Source organism: Callospermophilus lateralis, unplaced genomic scaffold (genome assembly GCF_048772815.1).
Source record: "Callospermophilus lateralis isolate mCalLat2 unplaced genomic scaffold, mCalLat2.hap1 Scaffold_120, whole genome shotgun sequence".
NCBI classification, from domain to species: Eukaryota; Metazoa; Chordata; class Mammalia; order Rodentia; family Sciuridae; genus Callospermophilus; species Callospermophilus lateralis.
In genome coordinates, this window is record NW_027512320.1 from 117,400 (window position 1) to 139,087 (window position 21,688).

The following is a 21,688-nucleotide window of genomic DNA, read 5'->3' on the forward strand; positions in this document are numbered from 1 at the left end:
AAATGAATTAACATCTATAAAATAAACTTGTCATGTTCGTTGAAAAAAATGGGGAAAAAAACCTTTAAATCTTTGAGCATTGAAAGATCTGTCCTCCAACTAAAGTGTAAAATGTTATCAGGTATCTTTATATGAAGAAATTACAAATATCATATGAACCTCTTTTTTTGGAGATAAAAGAATTTTATTGCCCATCATTATGTTATACAAAAATCTAGAAATAATAGGTTTGTACAGGAAAACTATCAAATGAACAGTAAATGAGAGCATGATAGCAATAATTTAAATGTGCTTATTCCGCCCCACCCCCCTGATGTTAGGATTACATCCAATTCAAAGCACACAGTCTGGTGTCAGGGTAGTTTTTGTTCACTGGTCAAAGCTCACCATAGTATTAAGGCCTTCAATTGTCTCTGATTGCTCTAGTGGCTCTTGACAAAACTTTTGAGGTCTTCAAGAAAAATTAATGTACTCCTGGTGCTCCAGGGATGTGCTGAGTTCCACCACCTCATCTGCAAAAGTGTTGTCCACCCCTCGGTCTGCAAGGAAATCCATTAGGTGGTCATACAAGGCCCAGTCTAAGGAATCTGTGTTCAGTGTAATTAGTCTTTCCGTTCAGACTCGCCAGTGGTTTGAAAGCTAACTTCCTTAATAGAGAAAATGTCATTCTCGGCTTCCTCTTCTTGTCCAATCTCATCCTCTGGATACTGACAGTCTAGTACAAGAGCTTTCTGGCTATCGCTCTTCATAACTTCAACCACACAACTGGGAGTGGATCAGTTCAGGCTCCTGTTCTTCAACCTTCTGCCCTTCTGAGGCCTCTTCCTCACCATCAAATGTTGGTTGGATGCTATTGTTAATGTTGAAAGTAATCTTTTCCCCAGCAGCTTTCTGCACTAATTTAACTTCTGTCCCGTTCACTCCAGACATCTTGGGAAGGGACTTATGCTTCTGGATTTTCTTTTCTTCCTTAATTTCATTCGTCAGGAATTCGACAAAAGCTTTATCTCCTTCCATGCCCCGCGTGCGGCAGCCAGAGCCGCAGGGCCCAGAAGGCTGCAAGAGGCCTGGCTGCTGCTCCGACCTGGCTCACACACAGAGCAGTCTTTAGGGCCCAATGCTTGGCCCCGGGTGCCCACTGCAGCAGTTGACAGAGGCAAGGGACGGGCGTGACAGCGCAGAGGCAGGCTATGGCGGTGCTGGGGGCTCTGGGAAGGCAGCGCAGCAGAGGAAGCATCCCGAAGTTGGTGGCGCAAGTGTGGGAGCGCAAAGGACAACCCGAGCCAAGGCCTGAACCTCTTTCAAGAAGGCATAAATTACTTGCTGCTTAAGATGCTGTAAAAGAACGTATCTCGGGCTAGGGATGTGGCTCAAGCGGTAGCGCGCTCCTCTGGCCCAGGTTTGATCCTCAGCACCACATACAAACGGAGATGTTGTATCCACCAAAAGCTAAAAAATAAATATTTAAAAAAACTCTCTCTCTCTCTCCTCTCTCACTCTCTCTTAAAAAAAAAAAAAAAAAAAAAAAGAACGTATCTCCTTAATGTGGTGTTTGCCTAAAAGGATTCCAGAGAGACAAACTTTTAGATGGTTATTTGTATTTTTAATGACATAAATATAATTAGATATCTATCTGTGTGAAATGATTTCATTAATGGAAACCTGTATCATAGGTGATATTTTATAAAATAGCTGCTATCTTCCCAAAGCTTTCTTTTCTGATGTAGCTATACCAGAGTCCACCAAACATCAAGGTGGTAGGATTATGCTATACGATGATTTTCCAGAGTAGCTATTGCACATACTTCTTATGTCTGTCAAATTTAAAATTGAATCACACTAATTAATAGCTCATGTTTATTTTAATATAAGAATAAGATCATTTACCCAGCACCTGCTATGTACCAGGCATTGTGCCAGGCACGTTGTAGTATGCTACTTAATCCTCATGAAAACCCCATTCTAAAGACAGGGAACTGAAGCTTAGAGAGTTTAAGGCCTCACTATGAGTCTGATTTTGAACCCACTTCTGAACCCAGAACCCACATTGTTCCCAATGCACAAAACATAAAAATTAAAAATAGCAGATAGTAGAAACTATAAAAAGCAATTCCTGTTTCAACACTTAATTTATAAATACAAGGAGGATGTCTGAGAGATTCTGTTAGAGGCAAGTGATTTTTTTAGTTTAATTAATTCAGTATAAACACACCTGCTTTGTGTGTCAGGGAGGGGGATAGAGTAGAGGATTGTTAATAGTTATTCAGTACAATTAAATAGGGTAACTATGGTTGACAGAATAAACTGAGTGTTTTGAAGTAGCTAATAGAAGATTTTGAATGTTCCTAACACAAAGAAATGATAAGTGTCTGAGGTGGTAGATATGTCAATTACCCAAATATAATCATTACACACACACACACACACACACACACACACACACCGTATCACATATATATGTACAATTACCATATCTTATTTAAAAATGAACATATATTTTAGGCTGCGCACAGAACATGCCCGTAATCCCAGCTACTTGGGAGGCTGAGGCAGGATTGCTTGAATCCAGGAATTCAAGATCAGCTAAGCAACACAGCAAGACCCTGCCTCAAACAATAAAAATTAAATATATATTTTAAAAATAAAAAAAATCATTGAAGTTATCCACTTTTAGTACTCCATTTCCATAAAAACAATGCCAATGCTAAAAATTTCTATTGATGCAAATTGAGTGAGGAGATTGAATGTCCTAAAATAGAACTCAGATTAAATATAGGGAGAATTTTACATTATTGGTATCAGCATTTAAAAGAACAGATACCACATTCCAATGCCAACCATCACAATCACATAAATAGCACTATGATACAGATGAAAGAATTGGGCTAGATGAATGGAATGATAAATGACATTCCTTAGATAATTATAATAGGATGAAAGTTATATGCACTGAATATCTCAATCCTGCCCTTGAAAAACTTTCAAATTAATGTTTGTTCCCTCTACTTACCATATTTCAAGAGTTTAGTTTCCCTTCATCTTATAAAATCCAGATTCTACTAAAACTATATAGAGTCTCACAATGTTGACCAATTAATTCTTTTTTTTAAAGTAGTTGGACACAATACCTTTATTTTGTTTATTTGTTTTTATGTGATGCTGAGGATTGAACCCAGAGCCTCACACATGCTAGATGAGCGCTCTACCACTGAGTCACAGTCCCAGCCCCCAAATAATTCTTCTATTTAGAAAGACTGATTTATCTATTATTTTTTCACTATTAATGTTTCTTGGACTATTCTGGTGGAAATAAGATATGTAGACAAGCAAATGGACAGATTGGTAAGTGGATGGATGAATAAGTGGATAGATGGATGGTAGGTAGGGAAATAGAAATAAAACATTAAAATTTTTAAAAAAGATATGTAAGAATTCACTCTATTTCCTTAAGTAGAAATAAGCAAATAAGAAAAAATGAATTGCTGAATATTTATTCTATATTGACTATGCAATCAAAAAAACAAACAAAAAAAAACAAATCTCAAAGCTTTTCTTGTCCTTAAGAAGCCACATAAAATAAGGAAGTGTACAAGCGACAGTGTTTTGTTTTAAAAATATTGAGTGTTGTATCTGTTGTATTTAAAACATATGGCTGATTTGATACTGAAGTTTTCCGATATTCATTGAAATTAGAGATGCCTCTATGTGGGAAGATGGTGATATGATGTAGGTTGAGAGAAAGCATGTGCTTCCATTGTTGTCAACAGACCCTCTCACAATGCACAGAGGAAATGGTTACAATCCTCTGGCTGCACATAAACCCTCTACCACAATCCTCCACCCTACTGCTAACAGCATGCCTGCCCATTGAGAAGTGTGACTATACCTACAGCAATAGCTTGCCTTCTTCAATCCCAGAATGAAGAAACTGGAACAGGCATTTAAATCCCTCCAACACCCAAGCCAACTTTTTCTAAAGGAGTTCTGCTTCCAGATGATATGTTAATCATTGTGCCATTTTACTCCCATTATCTGTAGCTTACCAATTCTGAAATGTCACTATTGTGCCATGGTGTGTCTAAATTGAAAGTCATATTATAAACAAATTTGGTTTCACCTGCCTAAAATTTCAGTTATTTAAATATTCAAACATCCAAGTTATCCAATTTTAATGTTTATTATAAAGGCAGATTTCATAGACCCAAAACCAATTAGAAATCACTGGGACAAATCCATTTGGGAAAAGGAAAAGCATTAATAAAGTACTTTTAAAAAGATAAAGAAAATCCTGTCCTTTTCTGAATTTCCCAGTTATATTCAACTTCACAAAGTCAATAATTCATGACCAGGTCTTAAGGGAATGTTTATTTCTCTCTTAAAGTAAACATACATCCACATAAACAAAAAAGTAAGTCTTACAACATAATAACCATTGCATTCCATGTTTTAATAAACATAATTTGCAGCTCTAAGAGTCCCACTGAATTTATGTATTCAAAGCTCACAATAAATATCAGAAATCACAGCCTTCAAACTTAGCAGCATCTCTAATTATATCAATGAATATAAAAATTTCAGTATCAAATCAATCATATGCTTTTAATACAACTGCCAGTATTGTTTAAAACAAGGATGAATAATATAAAAAAATGGAAGACAGGCTCTCAACCTCATAAGTTTGGGAATTCCACTTAGGATAGTTCTGTCAAGTTCATCTCACATATGGGGCTTATGGAAGCAAAGATTCCAAGTTGTCATTTTTCTCCTTTTTTATATCTGTCTTACAATTAAAGGTACATTACATTACATTACATTATATTAAAGGGTATTTTTTTTCTTAAAAACTCTGTTATAAATGTGAAATTATCCTTCTGTACTATTCTCTCCAGAAAGAAACATATATTGCTGGCCTTAAGCTTTTTGTTAGGAAATACAAAAATCCATACTATCACTTATAGTCCACTCATCTATCCACAAACAATGATCATACTTCAATTTTATAAATGCAGTTTTTAATCCTAGAAATGGTATTGGATTTTTCTCCTAAAATGCCTTCCAGACCATTTTACTACACTCCTTAGAAACTATTTTAATGAAGATTACTACAGTGCTAACTTCTAGATCACAAGTAATTTCATATTCTAGCCACAGTAAATTGTGTTAATGTGAATAATGAAAACTGTTCTTTAAAAACTCATAAGTCTTTGTCCATAGTGCATTAATTCTAAGTAAGGAGTCAGTTGGGCAAATTATTTTTGTGTCATGCATTAAAACAATTAAAATTTCTTAATAAAATTGTTAATGTTTCCCTGGAAGCCAGACTGGTGTATGGGGTGGAAGAGAGATGCAAATTATAAATCACTGGGGAGTTTATTTCTTTGAGAGTAAGATTTTTTTTTAAGAAATACCATGGGCTCTGGTTTATTAGGTAGAAATGACATCATTTATACAGACCATATCATTTGATGAGATATTACCATATGTATCAAACATTCAAATTCTTGATTTAAGTGGAAATTTTAAATAAAAGATAATTGGAGAATTTTGGGTTGTATGAGTATGTGTTTTGAAAAAGCATCCTATTAATTGTGAAATAATTAAGCATAAACTTAATTTGTCTGAGATAGAAGCATTTATTTCTTCCTTCAATATAGACCTTTATAAACAATTGGTGCACACCTAAATTATAATTTCTGACTCTCAGATTGGAGATAAGAAGCAGACAAAGGAAGTCAAGAGTCAGCCAGTAAGCAAGAATAGCAGGGAGTTGAGGTGTTGAAAGTCTGCCCAGCTAATTGGAAGATGTTATTCCAAAGTCTACTGCACTCATCTCCATGAGCTATTTCTTGAAGTTATAATCATTTTTAAATCTTCAAAATCCAGTCTTTTTATAGACTCAAGATACTGTTCAGGGGAATGCATTTCACTACATATTTCTTAATGGCCATTCTGGAAGCTTGGTTAGTTAAAAGAAATTTTAGGAATCTCAAATGTATCTGATGTCATACATTCAAGAGAGACATACATAGAATATTTTGGATTTTCTAAAAATAATTTTAGTTGTAAATGGACATAATACTTTATTTATTTATTTATTTTTATGTGTTGCTGAGCATCAAACCCAGTCTCTCATGCTGTGAAGCAAGTATTTCACCACTGAGCTGCAACTCCAGCCCAAATATTTTGGATTCTAAAAGAAAATTGTTATCATCAAAATACTTGTCATCTTTGACCACTGCTTCTTCTCCATCTCTCATGTCTAATCAACTTTTTTTTTAATTGCAGATTGAACTCGGGGGCACTTAACCACTGAGCCACATCCCCAGGCCATTTTTTTTTTTTTTTTTTGTATTTTGTTTAGAGACAGAGTCTCACTGAGGTGCTTAGGGCCTCAATAAGTTGCTGAGGCTGGCTTTGAACCTGCAACCCTCCTACCTCAGCCTCCAAAGCCACTGGAATTACAGGAGTAAACCACTGCAGATGGCTTCAACTTTTAAGTACTACATCTCTCTAGAATGTTTTTACCCTTCACCTCCTTTTCACTGCCTCTACCATACTTCTAGTCTCTACTAAAAGTTACTTGGATTTGGTTATGATTACAAATTTCATAAACATTATGGCATAGCTTTACATATTATGATTATATTTATAGCTTTGACTATAAAATGATTGATTGTAAATCATTCCCTTGCTCAAAACTATGCAATGACTCATTACTCTCTAAAAAACAATCAAATCCTACACTCTTATATTTAAAGTTTCTTCAACAAGCTCTCTTTGACTGATTCCACATTCCAACAAATGATTCAAAAGAAATTATATATATAATTAGAGAATAAACAAAAATATAAATTAATATTTCAACATAATTTTTCCTTTAAAGTACATTGCTTACACATATTCACAGCTATAACTTTTTGTCTATTGCTAACCAAGTAATGTGGAAAACCCATTTTATTTAAACATTTTTATTAGAAAATTCATTTCATGTAAATCTAATATCTGCTAATCTTATAATTTAACTGCATTGAAGCACTTTAAGTATAAAAACTTCAAACATAAGTAAATGTGGATGATTTTTTGAGTACTAATTTTAAATATATTTCTTCTAAACCCTAGGCAGGTTTCTTTTTCTCCTAGTCAGCCATTCTTTTTATCAAATTCCTCACATCAAACACACTATCCTTTAAGTGCAAGCTTACTAGCTTCAAGATATAAATTTGTCTCAAATAGTTTTCTGTTTTGAAAAAAAGATGTGAAAATAACTCAAATAACTCCTAATTTTAAGAGTAATTGCAACCTTCCAGCAGATTATAACATTATTTTCTTTATAAAATTACAATTTGTTGCACCATAACTAAGTATTTTTGTGACTGCCAAACTATTTCTAATGAAACTACTTCCAGTCTGTGCTTGCATCTGAATATTTATCATCAACAATGAATAGAATCTAAATTTTGTATCCATTCTTTAATAGGAGAGATACCCTAAATTATTACTCTTCAGTAAGATTGTGATAGATATATATATATATATATATATATATATATATATATGATATAGATATATAGATATAGATATGTAGATATATATGATGAAGAAACTCAACACTATTAAATGAATAGATATAAACACTGCTACAGACTTAAAATCTAGCCTCTCTAAATTCACTCATACATTCAACATTCATTCAGTAGCTGTTGCATGCCAGGAATTGCATTAGGAAACAAGAAAAAAAAAACAGCAGTCAGGATACTTGCTAAGAGATCAGCATCAAATAAATAATTACTTTCCAAAAGATTAACTGATATAATAACATTATCTACCAACAAATATCATGTTGTATAATTCATATAAACAATAATAACAATTAATTGCAAATTTTGTTCCCAGCCCATAAGGGTATCAGTTCATATTTAGCATATAAACACTAAATTTTTTAAAAGTCACAGATTTTTTCTTACTATAATATTAAAGAATTATTTTCTTACTATAATATTAAAGGATTCTTTTGGATCAGGCTTATAAGTCTGTCTCAGCAATCAAATAATATCCACTATTCAAAAAATAAACTGCTGATCTGGCCAGCGGCATGGGCGGGTAGCGCAGGCAAGTGGGCAGACCTGTGGAGCAACGCCGCGGGCCCCAGGCAGCCCCACTGGCATAGAGAATACTCGTGGCCTGGCGCCGCTGGCCCCTCCGCCTGGCCCCGCAGCTCCGCAAACTCGTGCATTGCCCAGAGGATTCGCGGCCCCATTAAGAATGACTGAGGAAGCATGCCGAACACTAAATCAGAAATGAGCCCTTGAACCGGACCCTAGAGAGGATGATGTGGAGAGTAAGAAAATGTTAACTGGAGAGATGATCCTCAGCTTCAGACTTAAACTCTGATGGAGATACAAGAGTGACACCTGAGCCAGGAGCAGGTCCATCTCAAGGATTGCTGAGGGCAGCAGAGGCCACCACAATAGGCAGAGGTGATAGACTGGTGAGCGATGGGCCAGTGGATATGCGAACCTCACACAGTGACATGAAGTCTAAAAGGACACACTACACTGCCCTCTGCAAGCAAGTGATGGCCATGCTGCTACTGAAGCAAGATCTCAGTCCTTGGTTGCAGAGCCTCATGGCAGCTGGGGAGAGGGGTGCTGCTTCATGGTGGACAAGGATCATAATGAGGGACCTTTCCGTGGGCTTTCTTCCTTTCTTTCTTTGCCTTTTGTTTACCCGACACCAGCAGAAAAGTGGACCTCAGGGGCTGGCTGTGCTTCTGACCCCCTCCCTCCACCCCCGGAAGGCACACACAGTGGGTTCATCTTGGACACTGTGACACACTCAGGTGAGGCTGGCTCCCAGGGCTTCTGAAGTCAAGCGAGGCATTTCATTTTCTTTTTTGCTTTTCCACATCTTTGGTTCCCAGTCTTCCACTGCCTCCCCTGATGGCAACCTATAGGTTGAAGTGTGTGTGTGTGTGTGTGTGTGTGTGTGTGCGCGCGCGCGCGCTTTCCTAATCAACTCATGATGATAGGAATTTAAAGTAAACCGCGCAGGTCCAGGGGTCCCTGTCATGCATAGTGTAGTCCCACCAGGCCCATACCCTGGAATATGGTTCACTGATGGTGCAGCAGTCCCCCAGCAGAGATGGCTGGCCCAACCCAGATGACTGATGGATACAGAGACAGCCAACACGGCTCTTGCTTCAGCTGAAAACCTCCTTTGCTGCTCCAGACCCCCGGACTTCCCACACGTAGCAGAAGAACAAATGCAGCCAGACCCAGTCAGAGACCCAGGGATTCCCGAAGTGGTGCGCTTGCCCTCAAATCAGGGAGGAGAGAATCAACTGGCAGCCGCATCCAGGAACCTGAGCAGGAAGTTGGGAGGGAGGGCTGCTGTGGGGTTTTTGTTGTTATTGTTGTTGTGGTTTATTTTATTAATTTTTTTCCTTTTCTTTTCCTATATTTTTGATGGACACAATCTCAAGCCACCCTGGCATGTGCACCTGTCAGTGAGCGAGCACAAGTGTGTCCAGATGTGTGGCAATGTATGTGTGTATGACTGCACTGTGCATACTACACAATGCAGCTTTAGTTAATAAAAATATTGAAGGCTATTCTTTTTTAAAGCTTGCAATGCTATTGTTCTACCTAAACAGGGATACTGAAGCACTTATAGTATATTTTGCATCTATTAACTTGATTTCTGACCAATATTAGCAGAAAATAAAAGATGGGTCGATATAAAAAAGAAACAATATACCTACCCAAAATATACTTGTCATCCTCTGAACATTCTTCTTTTGAGCTGTGACATTACAAATGGGATATTAACCTCAGCACATCCTTAGACCACAGCTAATAGAGACCAATGAATAAATTCAGTAGCCTGCTTTCCTCCAGTGCAAGCTATGGTGACACAATACAATAAAACCATTATGGAAAAATCTTGTTTAAAAAATGCCAGTCCCTCTGTTTTCTAGTTAGAAGAAAGCAAAATGTAAGAACAAATATAAACTGCTGCCGAAATCTGCACACTCTTTTATCTGCTTCTGATTCAAGTTGCTCTCCTTCCCCTATTTTTATTTACAAGCTAGGATGAGCAAAATCTCATACATTTACAACATGCCCTGGTAAAACGAATATCTTTCTGCCTTCTGAAGTGGAAAAGTAAAGAATAGTGTGCTCTTAATAGCAGTCATCAAAGGAGACTGGCATTTGTCACAGAGGTTCAAAAGTTGAAGTTGCTGTCAAAGGCAGCTTGAGATATTTCATGAAAACAATAGCAAGTAAAAGGTTCATCTATATTGTTTTAAAATACTTCTAGAAAATAGCATTGTGAATGCTCTAAAAGTGGTGGATATTTTTAAGTTTCTGTTTAAAGCCCCAAAACAAATTCATAAAACTTCTAAACAGTTCTAAAAAGTAACAATTGGTTAAAATGGTATTTTCCTGAAATCTTTATTTATAGGTGAAGAATTTTACTTCTAATTTTAACCACTAAAACATACCATCATAACACCCTTCTACGTCTATGTGAAAATTAAATTATTCTTCTCCATCAGTGGAAGCTTAGTAAAGGCAGATCACTACTGGAACAAAAGTCACTACCTTCTAACAAAATCACTGTAGTGACAAAGAGCTCATATTTACTTTTCATGCCTATATTCAAACAATAAACTGTGCTTACAACTGAAATTCTTGGCTTTCAGTTATGTTTAAATTATTCCTGTTTTTTCAAAATATTAAAATTTAGTACATTAAGAGGACTTTTTTATTTGTATTTAAAAACCTCAGATGGATATATTTATAGTAAGAAGATACTTTCAAAAAACTCCAAAATACATATTTTAGTATACCAGAAATTCAGCACACAATCACCTAAGATATCATAAGTACCATCCTTTTAAAATACAGATCAATATGGAGGCAAAAAGACAAACTATTTTTTTCCTATGAAATACAATCATTATGAATATGCAACAAATACATACACACAAAAATATGGAGAGAGAATATTTATTTTGAAGAACTGACCAATAATATACAAACTTTACAAATATTAAATTGATGTTAGCTACCACTGCCTCATATACCTTTTTTATTGAATCTATCATATGCAAATGTCCCACAAAAAAACCCACAAAATTATATTTCCAACTCCTTTTAAAGATTCAAACACAAAAATGTGTCATAAATATCTTTAAAATAATCAGAGAAAGGAGTATTTATCAATTCCCTCATGGGCAAAATATATTTAAAAGGTTAAAAAAATCATGCTACTGATACACCATAGTCAATGTATTTTACATTATAAAGTTTTAATGTTGTAAATCAGAAATGTGACTTCAACTTCTGAGAACAAAGACCCCCAAACTCTATAAAAATTCATGGAGTGAAGTGTATCCAGCAGTCAATCTGTCTAAAGAGATTCCTCAAAATTTTTGAGCAGAAAATAAGGTTAAAGAAGAGTTATTTGTATTTGGGGTAAAAATGGGAGTTCATAATCCACTTGAATCTAATATATGAAATATGATATGTCAAGAGTTTTGTAATATTTTGAACAACCAACAAAAAAAAGAAACTAAAAAAAGAAGAGTTCTCCAAATTTCAAAGAAGACATTTTACCCTCTCATGAAGGTGAAGACCACTTTATTGTAAAGATTCTCAAGTTATTATTCTTTTGTGAACAATCAACCTATTGAGAAAAACCAACATTTTCCTAATCTCATTAAACTACAAAGAAACCAATCACATTAATTAACTTTCTACATCAATTTTCAGTCTAGATTTTTCATAGACACAGAGTATAATACTAGTGTTGTTGCATTCCAATATTTTTAATATTTATTCAAAGTAAAAAGAAAATAAGACTACTTCCTTCCACACCATCCTCAGCATTCTTAAAATCTCAAAAACCCCAAAGCTTGTGGACCTTTATTTATATCTAGTTCTTATTTTTGCTTTAATAAATTTCTAGATCATTTGTAATTCTCTCTCATAATCAAATAATATGCCAAAAGCCTTTAAAAACAGTCCTTTGAGTAGAAATATGGTTCATGAGTTATGCACTATTTTAATTTGCTTAACAACACCATTCCTTATACATCATTTAAAAATAAACTTCAGCCAGGTAAAATTACCCCATTTACAAATTAGCAATATCCAAATTAATCAGATTTTACTGGCAGAGATTCTATTAGCAACTATGATATATTTATAATAACCATTTTGATTGTAGCAAGACTACATATATGTTGTAAGGACTTTTAAATTTATTTTATATTCATTTTGAGATAACCAAATAGTGATACACATACACAGACACACACACACACACAGACACACACACACACACATATATAGTCATAAATGTGTATAACAGCCATATATATATATATATATATATATATATATATATATATATATATATTATATCCATAAATGTGAACAGCTCTATTTTCTGTAAGAAGGAACTTAAATATATTAAGAATTTTACTGAGAAAAAGGGTCTCTTCTTTTGACTCTTGTACAATTGAAACAGAGAGAGAAAAGTTTTAAAGTAGATGCTCTCAAACATTAATATGCTAACAATCAACCAGGGTAAATAAAATGTAGAAGTCTGGAGATATGTGTTTGTGCTCTGCATTTGAAACAAGTACTCCAACTGCTTACCTTAGGTCTAATAAACTTACAGTAGCACTTTTTTAAGGTCAACACTTCTTTTTGCTAATCCCTGCTCAAAATGCCCCAAATAGAGTAATATTCTCTCTAAATCTCTAGCCTTCCTTAGCACAGCAGCACTGGCTGCTCACTACCAGTTTTCAAATTGAACTGTCCACAGACATTACCTTGCCCTCCACACTCCAAATTTTTCCAGGTCTGAGAGAGTCTGAAAGCCATAGCATAGAGTTGGCAGACAGAGAGAGAAGTAGACAAACAGATGAAAAGTGGGAGATTATGAGGGACAGGAATGTTTTTAAGTAGTTTATATCATATTGATTGTGTATTACAAACTTAAAAGCTAAAAACTTTTCCAGAGGAAGGATGCAAAAAAAAACAGAAAAAGGCACCTTGCGTCTGGCTGCAGTTCTGTCACTGTTACCTTCATGATCTCCGTGTTATCATTCCTCATTTGTAAATTAGGAAAAATGCAACTTTACTTTTTCAACTCATACCGATGTTATGAAAAACAAATGGGCTTACACTTGCAAAAGCACACAGGAAAATATAAAGCACAATTCAATGATGTGTAGTATTTTTAATATTTTTAGAAACAAAAAATTCTAGACATTATCAAACTTTACTTGATAACCAAATGTCTTCTGTGTTCTTAGGGTCTTTTATAAAAATAAATTCTAATTCTCACTGGAAAAAAGTTAGAGAAAAATGCAGTCCCTTAGACATACCCTGAAGTTGATTTTTTTAAATATGGTCTTGAAATTGGCTTGTTTTAAAGACAATTACCTCCGCCTCCTGAAAGTGGAGTGCCAAAAAAAAAAAAAAACAAATCATCTGTTAATTGTGGCTTCATTGTATTTACTTCAAAATTTTCAAAGCATACACTGAAAGCATTTTAGCTGTAATCAGTCATATTTACAAACCCTGAACAATTAAGACCAAACAGAACAATTTAAAATTATGTAAATCAACTTTTAAAAAACTTAACTAGAAAGTCATATGATTCTATATGTTTTTGGAAGCTCTCTTAATGTTTTAGAAACTCTGGAATAAAAATCAACATTAGGTACAACATTTATTTACAACAGATCTCCAAGACTAAACTAGTCAAATTTGGACACAAGGAAACACTTCTCCAGGAAACATATATTTGGTCCTTGGAGTGATTTTTCATTTTCTAACTTTTTAAGCCTAAAGGTCAATTCTTCACTGATATACCACTTTGCCATAAAAACCTGAAAGCAAATGACACGCATTACAAGCTTTCAGAGAACAGATGCCTAATGTTCTTCTGGGCTCATTTGATACCAATGTAGTAAATCGCTTGTAATTAATAAAAATTTGTAATTATAATAAATAAAAAATACTGCTTGTAATTTATAAAAACATATAAATAGGTGCACTGTTTCCTAACCAGAAGATTTGTTGTTGGGGATGTTCTGCCATTTATCTAGCTCCTTTAGGAAAACACACAAAAAAGCAACCTTGTACAGACACACTTCTGGTACTGCCTCAGGAAAGTAGTTTTAAAAATAGAGACTACTACAGAAGCACTTCTGTATGTACTGCAGACAGTCAACTCTCATAATAAATTACAGCATGTTGGCAGATGTTTGAGAAGCTTTAACACAATATATAATTTATTTACATTTATTCTATTTACATTGTTATTAGCTTCTAGAAAGTAAACATTCTCATCTAACATTTTCTTTTAAATAACCTGTCTCAATTTTTTTCTGGGTCATCTCACAAGCTTTATTATGTTATTAAAGTCATAACTACATCAAAGTCATAGTCTAATAGTATCTTTAGAAAGACTTTGACAAAGACCTTACCTAAAAGATTGTCTTAAATCTAATGACTTTCAATGAATAAAGGTAAATGGTGAATATTTTCTTTCTTTCTTAGAATGATAAATTCAAAATATCATTTCCTTGCTGACAATACTGTTCCAAAGTCTACTTTGAAAATGCTATAATATAAATATTATTGCTGAATGATTAAAAGTTATAATGAGTTAAATTCATATTTGTCATGTTTTAGCACAAGTCTTGCTAAGCAGATATCAATTATAGTGCTTCCTTATTTAAAAGTACATAAAAATATCTTTTTTAAAAAGAATCTGCACTCTTTTTTTCCCACATTTTTAGTTGTAGATGGACATGATACATTTATTTTATTCATTCATTTATTTTTTAAAGAGAGAGAGAGTTTTTAATATATTTTTATTTTTATTTTTTTTAGTTTTCGGCAGACACAACATCTTTGTTTGTATGTGGTGCTGAGGATTGAACCCAGGCCACACACATGCCAGGTGAGTGCACTACTGCTTGAGCCACATCCTCAGCCCCTATTTATTTATTTTTATTTGGTACTGAGGATCAAACCCAGGGCCTCACGAGTGGTAGGCAAGCACTCTACCACTGAGCCACAATCCCAGCCCTTAAAATATCTTTAAGTACAGCTTATTTTATATCCCTATTAATATTATTTCTTTTTTGTGTGTATGTAAGAAGAGTCTGGTGTGCCACCTTCTGGTAACTGAGTGAAATTATGTATTTATACACAAGTCACTCTTCTTTATTTTAAATTTTCAAATATATATTAACTTGGATTACATTTTAGCTATTTAAAAATCTATACCACAGTCTGAAGCAAAATAAAATTTCTTTTGAGATTTTGTTAAAAATCAAGCTTTATCCAAGTTCCCTATGATTTTTACATGGTTACTAATATGTTCCCTGAATTCTACAATACTTGTAAAATTGATTTTTGTTTACTGCTTCACAGCCACGTGTCAAAATAACTGTCTTGCTATTTCAATGAATAAGTAGCAGCAGTAAAAAAAGAAAAAGAAAGGTCTCTTACCAATAAGCCTATTTTTCTCTTAAAGTTTGAAACTCTTATCATTTGTCATGTCTTATGGATCCCTCTCTCATCAAATTCTCTGGAGTTTTACAGAAGTTAAGAGCTGTGATGCACAGCTAGGCTCTGCTACATAGTAGCACACCCCAGTGCATCTGGCTGGTATAACAATGCAGTTGCAGCTCCCAAAAGTAGAAACAGGCTTGAATCAAAGTGTGAAATATGATATATCAAGAACTATGTAATGTTTTGAACAACCTACAATAAAAATTAATTAAAAAAAAAAAAAAGCCTATGCACTGCTCACTTTCCCTTGACAGAAAATTGTACTCAGTGTACTTGAACTATTTATATTTCACATGTAAACTCCAGGTCAGATATAAAAATTGGAATCATGTGAATTTTCAGCTCAATTCTAATAAACTGAACAGGAAACAAAGTGTTTATCTTTTGAGAAGAGATAGGGTGAGGCAAATTACTAACATGAGATCTGACTTTGGAAACAACATGTTTACCTGAAAGTAATATTATTTTTTGCAGGGGTCACTGTCCTTCTGTTTGTCATATTGAATCTTTAATATCTTTTCTCTTTCCTGTCTCTTGCCTATAGAAGCCAGCCACTAATCCTCTTATTTCTCTTAATCAATTTTCCAGGAAACTAATCCTCCTTGGTATTTTTAAACAAATGAGCTACTTCAAAAAACACATATGTAACTGGTCTCCCATCTTAGTCTATCAATCACATTGCTTCTACATCACTCTTTTAAAATGAAACTAAACATGATGTAAATTATGTTCAATGAATATTTTATTTTAAAAATATTAATTGGATTAGCTATTGATACTTTAGTTGGAGATATGGCTATAAAAATGAACAAGTCACAGGAAGCTCCTACCTGAGTGAAGGAAACAGACATGTGTTTCAACAACACAAAGTAAGATGAAGAAGCTTTAGTAGTACAGACTCAGAATTCTACAGCCACAGCAGAACAATGAAAATCCTGCTGCAACTGAGGTTGAAGAATGAGGAATTCATCAGACAGATTCTAGAAGAAATAGTCTAGGTAGACCCACACAGATTTGAGTGAGTACAACATGTTGGAAGAATCAGCAATGTCTTCAATATAACTGGAAAGAGTTCAATATGACTGGAAAGAGGGTACAAAGTGTTGAGAGGAGTACAGTTTAAGATTATGCAGAAACCATACAGCAGAAGGCCACACATGAAAGTGAAGAAGTTTGGATTTTATCCTCTAGCTATGAGAAACCATTTGTTCAATAAGTGGATCAAAGAATTAAGCAACTAAGTCCAGCACTTAGAAGTCACCATATATTCTAGCAGTTTGCTGTTCATAATATTCACAACTACAATTTGCCATTCTCTACTATACAAGCTTTTTTTGTTCTTTCTCACTTTTCTTCAGGGGTCTGCTCTGCATGAAATCTTTCCTCTCTTTTCTATACTCAACCCAACCTCCTTCCAGGTACAGCTCAATTTCTGTTCTTTTCTGTGATGTCTTCCATGGCAATTGGACTACACTTGTTTTTACATTCCTCCATTGCAGGGACTGCATAATTTCTAACATTTAGCACATATTGTCTAAGAAATACTATCACTGGACTAGGAAAACTGGCAAAGCAAACAGAAGTCCAGGGTTGTATAAACTCTCCATGCTAACTGAATGAATCAGAACACTCTTGTATATCCAAATGGAACAAAATTCAAGTCATACAACTATCTACCACCACATATGATTGAGAGTAATTCAAACTACTTAAGAGCTATTAGTTACCAAAGTTTACTATGAAACATAAGAACTCATAAATGTATCAAAATAAATCATATATATATTTATATATATATATGTATATATATTATATAGTTATATATATAACTATTTAATAGTTGAACACAGGGAAGTTTAAATTTTTACCATGCTAGGTTAAAAACATGAAGGTAAGCTAAAAAAGCCCAAAGACATAAAGGCAGATATATGAGGTTAACGAGGAAGCATAATATTTCCATTTGACAATTATTTTCAACTTAATTTCCATCAAAATACTCTTCAAAATATTTTACTTGTTCTAAGTTTTTCAGTTTAAACTCAACCAACAGAATTTCAAATAAAGATTTTACTGCATGTCTTTATTTTTAAGTGTCCCATTTTCATTTTAACCTGATCCTGAGGTAGACAATGCAGGTGTTAATATTCCCATTTAAATAATGAATAAACAAAGTTGTTAAATGATTTGGCTCAGGTGACATCTCCTGAGAGAGCTGGAAAATAGGAGTACAGGTCCCCTGATGCCCAATTCAGTGTTTATTAGTCACCACTGTATTACACTATTTATTTCAGGGGAAAACTACAAAGATGGCTCCTAAACATGCCCTTCCCCACAAAAACAAAATTCTTCACACATTAATCATGGGAAATAAATGCCTCAAAGAAGGAAGGGCCAGAAAATATCTCATAGAGACTATAGGTTGTCTATGAGAATAATTGAAGAATGATCAATTTATACCTATGCCAGGAATATCTTCTCAATGCCACTCACAGAATTCCCTTTCATCTATCAGTCAGCAATTTGTTAGTACAGGCCCCCAAAATGCCATGCTCTCTCATGCCTCATTGGTTTTTCATAGGCTTCAACTTGGAATTCCCTGTTCTTCTTGTCAATCAGGCAAACTTCTAGTCATGCTTATGTGTTCAAGCATACCTCCTTCCATGAAACCTCCCTACACATTCCTTAACAGACTCAGGGCTGGGTTTTGTATCCTAAATATTATAGTACCTTTCTCTTTGAATTATAACTCTTTCTATGCTTCCCTACACTATAAACTCCTGAGAGGTAAGATTGGGTCTTCCTTTAGTTTTTATGATACCTAACTCAGTGCCTATCACATAAAAACCCAATAGAAAGCAATTTTGGTGAAATCAAGGCAGCAGAGCACATTATTCCTTCCTCCATGCCTACGCTCACTTTTCTGATGAAAATTTAAAAAGAAATCTTTACTTTGCAAAACTAAGATATGAATCATAAGAAATAAATAAAATATTATAATTACAAACAGTATTCTTAAATGATTTCATTTGATGTTTGCATGATAGAGCCTGTGTGTGCCTGCCAGGGTGCCCAGCATAACAGATATACAACAACTTTATGATTGATGAACGTAGGGTGTGTGTCTTGCTCAGTAAGTGTCTGATGAACTGAACTGAGCAAGGGAAACACTTAGCTCAGACAACAAAAAGAAATTCCAGTAAATTAGTTTTCTAGTCAAAATAGTATTGGTAATGCTAAAAAGTGAAAAAATGCATTTTATTAGTTTGACACCTGCTAGACCAGTGAATAATGTACAAGAACCATATCTCCTAAAACTAGTCATTTATACAGACTGGAAAATGAAAAAGATGAAAGTGTATTCTTTGAATTATTAGGTCTCATTGAATTATGGCTGCAACCAGTGATAATGAAAGACTAAACCACAAAATCCAATTTTGACAATAACTGCTCCATTAGATTGAACAAGAAAACAAATAGCAAATTCCACCAAGGAAGTCATTACCCATTACGAATACCCAGTATCATAAATGGTATAGCAAGGTGTCAAGAGTAAAGTATGCAAATGAGGTGCCTGAGGGCCTAATGTCAACAAGACCCTTTAACTTTCAACAAGTAGGAAAACTTATGCATTTGATTAAAGACTATAAATCTTGTTCCATTACAGCATTATAATTTAGGCTTAAGAAAGTGTCTCAAATCTCTTGCCTCCTCCTTTCTGCAAACTGGGAGGGTAGAAACATCAAGGATATTAACATAATGAACACTATAAAGAAAAAAAAAACAACAACAGGGTTTCTCAGGGGAAAAATTCTATTTGCAATATGGTTTATCATGCATAGGTTGGGGAGGAGGGCAAAAGCTCCTGCAGCTGTAAGGACTAATAGATACAGATCATTAGCTGCTATCTCTTTTGTGTTTTGGGGGACAGTTGCATGGGCTGAAGACTTTTACTAAAAAGAAAAATGTTGTCTTATAATGTAGTCTTGGTGTTTTGCTAAAATTGGATTTGAATTTTGAAATATAGAAATGGTATAAGGTTTTCAGGCTACTTGAACACAAAAGCCTCAAAGAGCCTTAATCTTAAAAGAAGACTGTACAGGAGCCACAGAGAAGAGTTAGATGACTAGGGAACCAGACATTAACATTTTTAATGAAAAAGTGAAATAAAAAAAACAGCAGGTACAAATAGGATTTTGTATTAACCATTACAAGTCAAGATTCAAGTAGACACACCATCATTTCTAAACTAAAATTTATAATTAATTGTGCCTTCTTTATTGCTTTTATCATCTCAATATTCTATTAAAAACTCTCTCTATTTATTTGTGTAGATGTATTTTGTAGGCTCCACTTTCAAGGGCCACTTAATCATTGCCCCTGCCTTTTAATCAACCTTATTTTCCATTACAGGTTGTTCCATATTTGTGCACAAATTAATAACAATACTTATCAAGAACTGTCATTAAAATATGAAAAAACTACACAATTTGTAGCTCTGTGGAGAAGGATACACAAGAACAACTTGCGGGAGGGAGGTGACTGTGAAAATCTTTCAGCCAAGGTTTCCCTTATCAAAATATCTTATGCGATGGAACTCTCTTTTTCTTCAAACCTTGCCCCACCCCACTGTTGGTCTGTACTACTGTCAAAAATTCCAGAATTACAAGTTCATCTGAGCTGAGCTAAGGAGAAGGGTGTTAGTAAGTACAGCTGCCAGAATGAGGTAGCTATCAGTTATTCACACATTGTCCTGAAGGAGTTCAATCAATTCTTTTTAAATAGCAAAGAGCTGTTATCCTGAGGGAGTGAAGCAGGCTGGAGGTGAGACCCAGCACCCTCAGCTGTACTACTTTTTTCAAGGTAGTTAGCAGCACAGAGGTCTTGAAAGATGATAGAGAAACTGAGTTGTAGAAACAAGAAATTGACATTTAAAAAAGGGGTGTAGAGAGAGTCATAGGCTAAAGACAAAGCTCTACCACTTATCTTCTTGGCCCAAATCCACCACATCTTTTCTGACCCTCTGCTTGTACAGGCCCTAGAGCTCAGGCCAGTGCTGTCCAGGGTCACTTTGACTACTTAAGTAGGTTAATTACAGTATCTTGGGCTGGCTCAGAAATCTCATTATCATGTATATGATGCCTGAAGTCCTAATAGTTTGTAAAAAATCCTTAGAACATACACTGTTTATGGGAACTACTTGTAATTTTCAACATATAACCTCCATACAAATACCCTAGTTAGACTGGTGTCTTCTGTTTTGCAAATTGTACATGTTTTTTTTTATGTCACCATCCATTGAACTCATAAAATATCTCCCCCTTGCATTGATTGTGTTTGTCCTTCTTTTCACATAAGTTTTACTTTTTCTTCAATTCCAAATCAAGCTCTACCTTTTTGAGGCCTAATTAGATTACTCCAATACTCACCAAATACCCCATTTTTCCCTGAACTCTTATAATACTTACCACTCAATATTCATAGTTATTTATTCTTCAGTGTGTTCACCTTAATTTTCTGAATATAGACTGTGAGCCATAAGTCCACAGGCAGAAATCATCCATTCATCTACTTAAGCATTCAATTAGTATCTACTTTGTACCAGCAGCTTTCAAGGTTTCATAGCCTAAGGATCATCAAGTAGTCACAGGACCATTGAGATATGCTATAATTGGGGTGTTCTCAAGGTGACATAAATGCAGGCGGATGGCTCTCACTGGGCTAGGGTAGAAGATTTCAAAATATGTCACCTGAGTTGAGTATATGAGACTAAGCAAGAGTGTATCAGGAAGTTGTTAGCCCTCTGACTTGGGTGGGATGAAGCAAGACCAGTTAGGGTACAATTGCAACTGCGACTACATAAGGTCTTAAACTAAGGCAATTGGATTGGGGGACATTCAAAAAGATTTTTAGGAGGTAGAATGTACAGGTCTAATAGACCAAAGATGATGATAATGGCTATTATTTATTCATCACTTACTAAGTTCAAATCAAGTTAAAATCTCTTTGCCAAGGCTGAGGTGTAGCTCAATGGTAAAGCATTTACCTTTTATACACCAGGCCTTGGGTCTGATCCCCAGCACCAC

At 34.7% G+C, this 21,688-nt stretch overlaps 1 pseudogene; it reads right to left on the bottom strand.

Moving 5' to 3' along the window:
• Positions 1 to 422: 422 nt before the first annotated feature.
• On the bottom strand, positions 423 to 1,237 carry LOC143386698 (complement component 1 Q subcomponent-binding protein, mitochondrial pseudogene; annotated as a pseudogene).
• Positions 1,238 to 21,688: the final 20,451 nt, after the last annotated feature.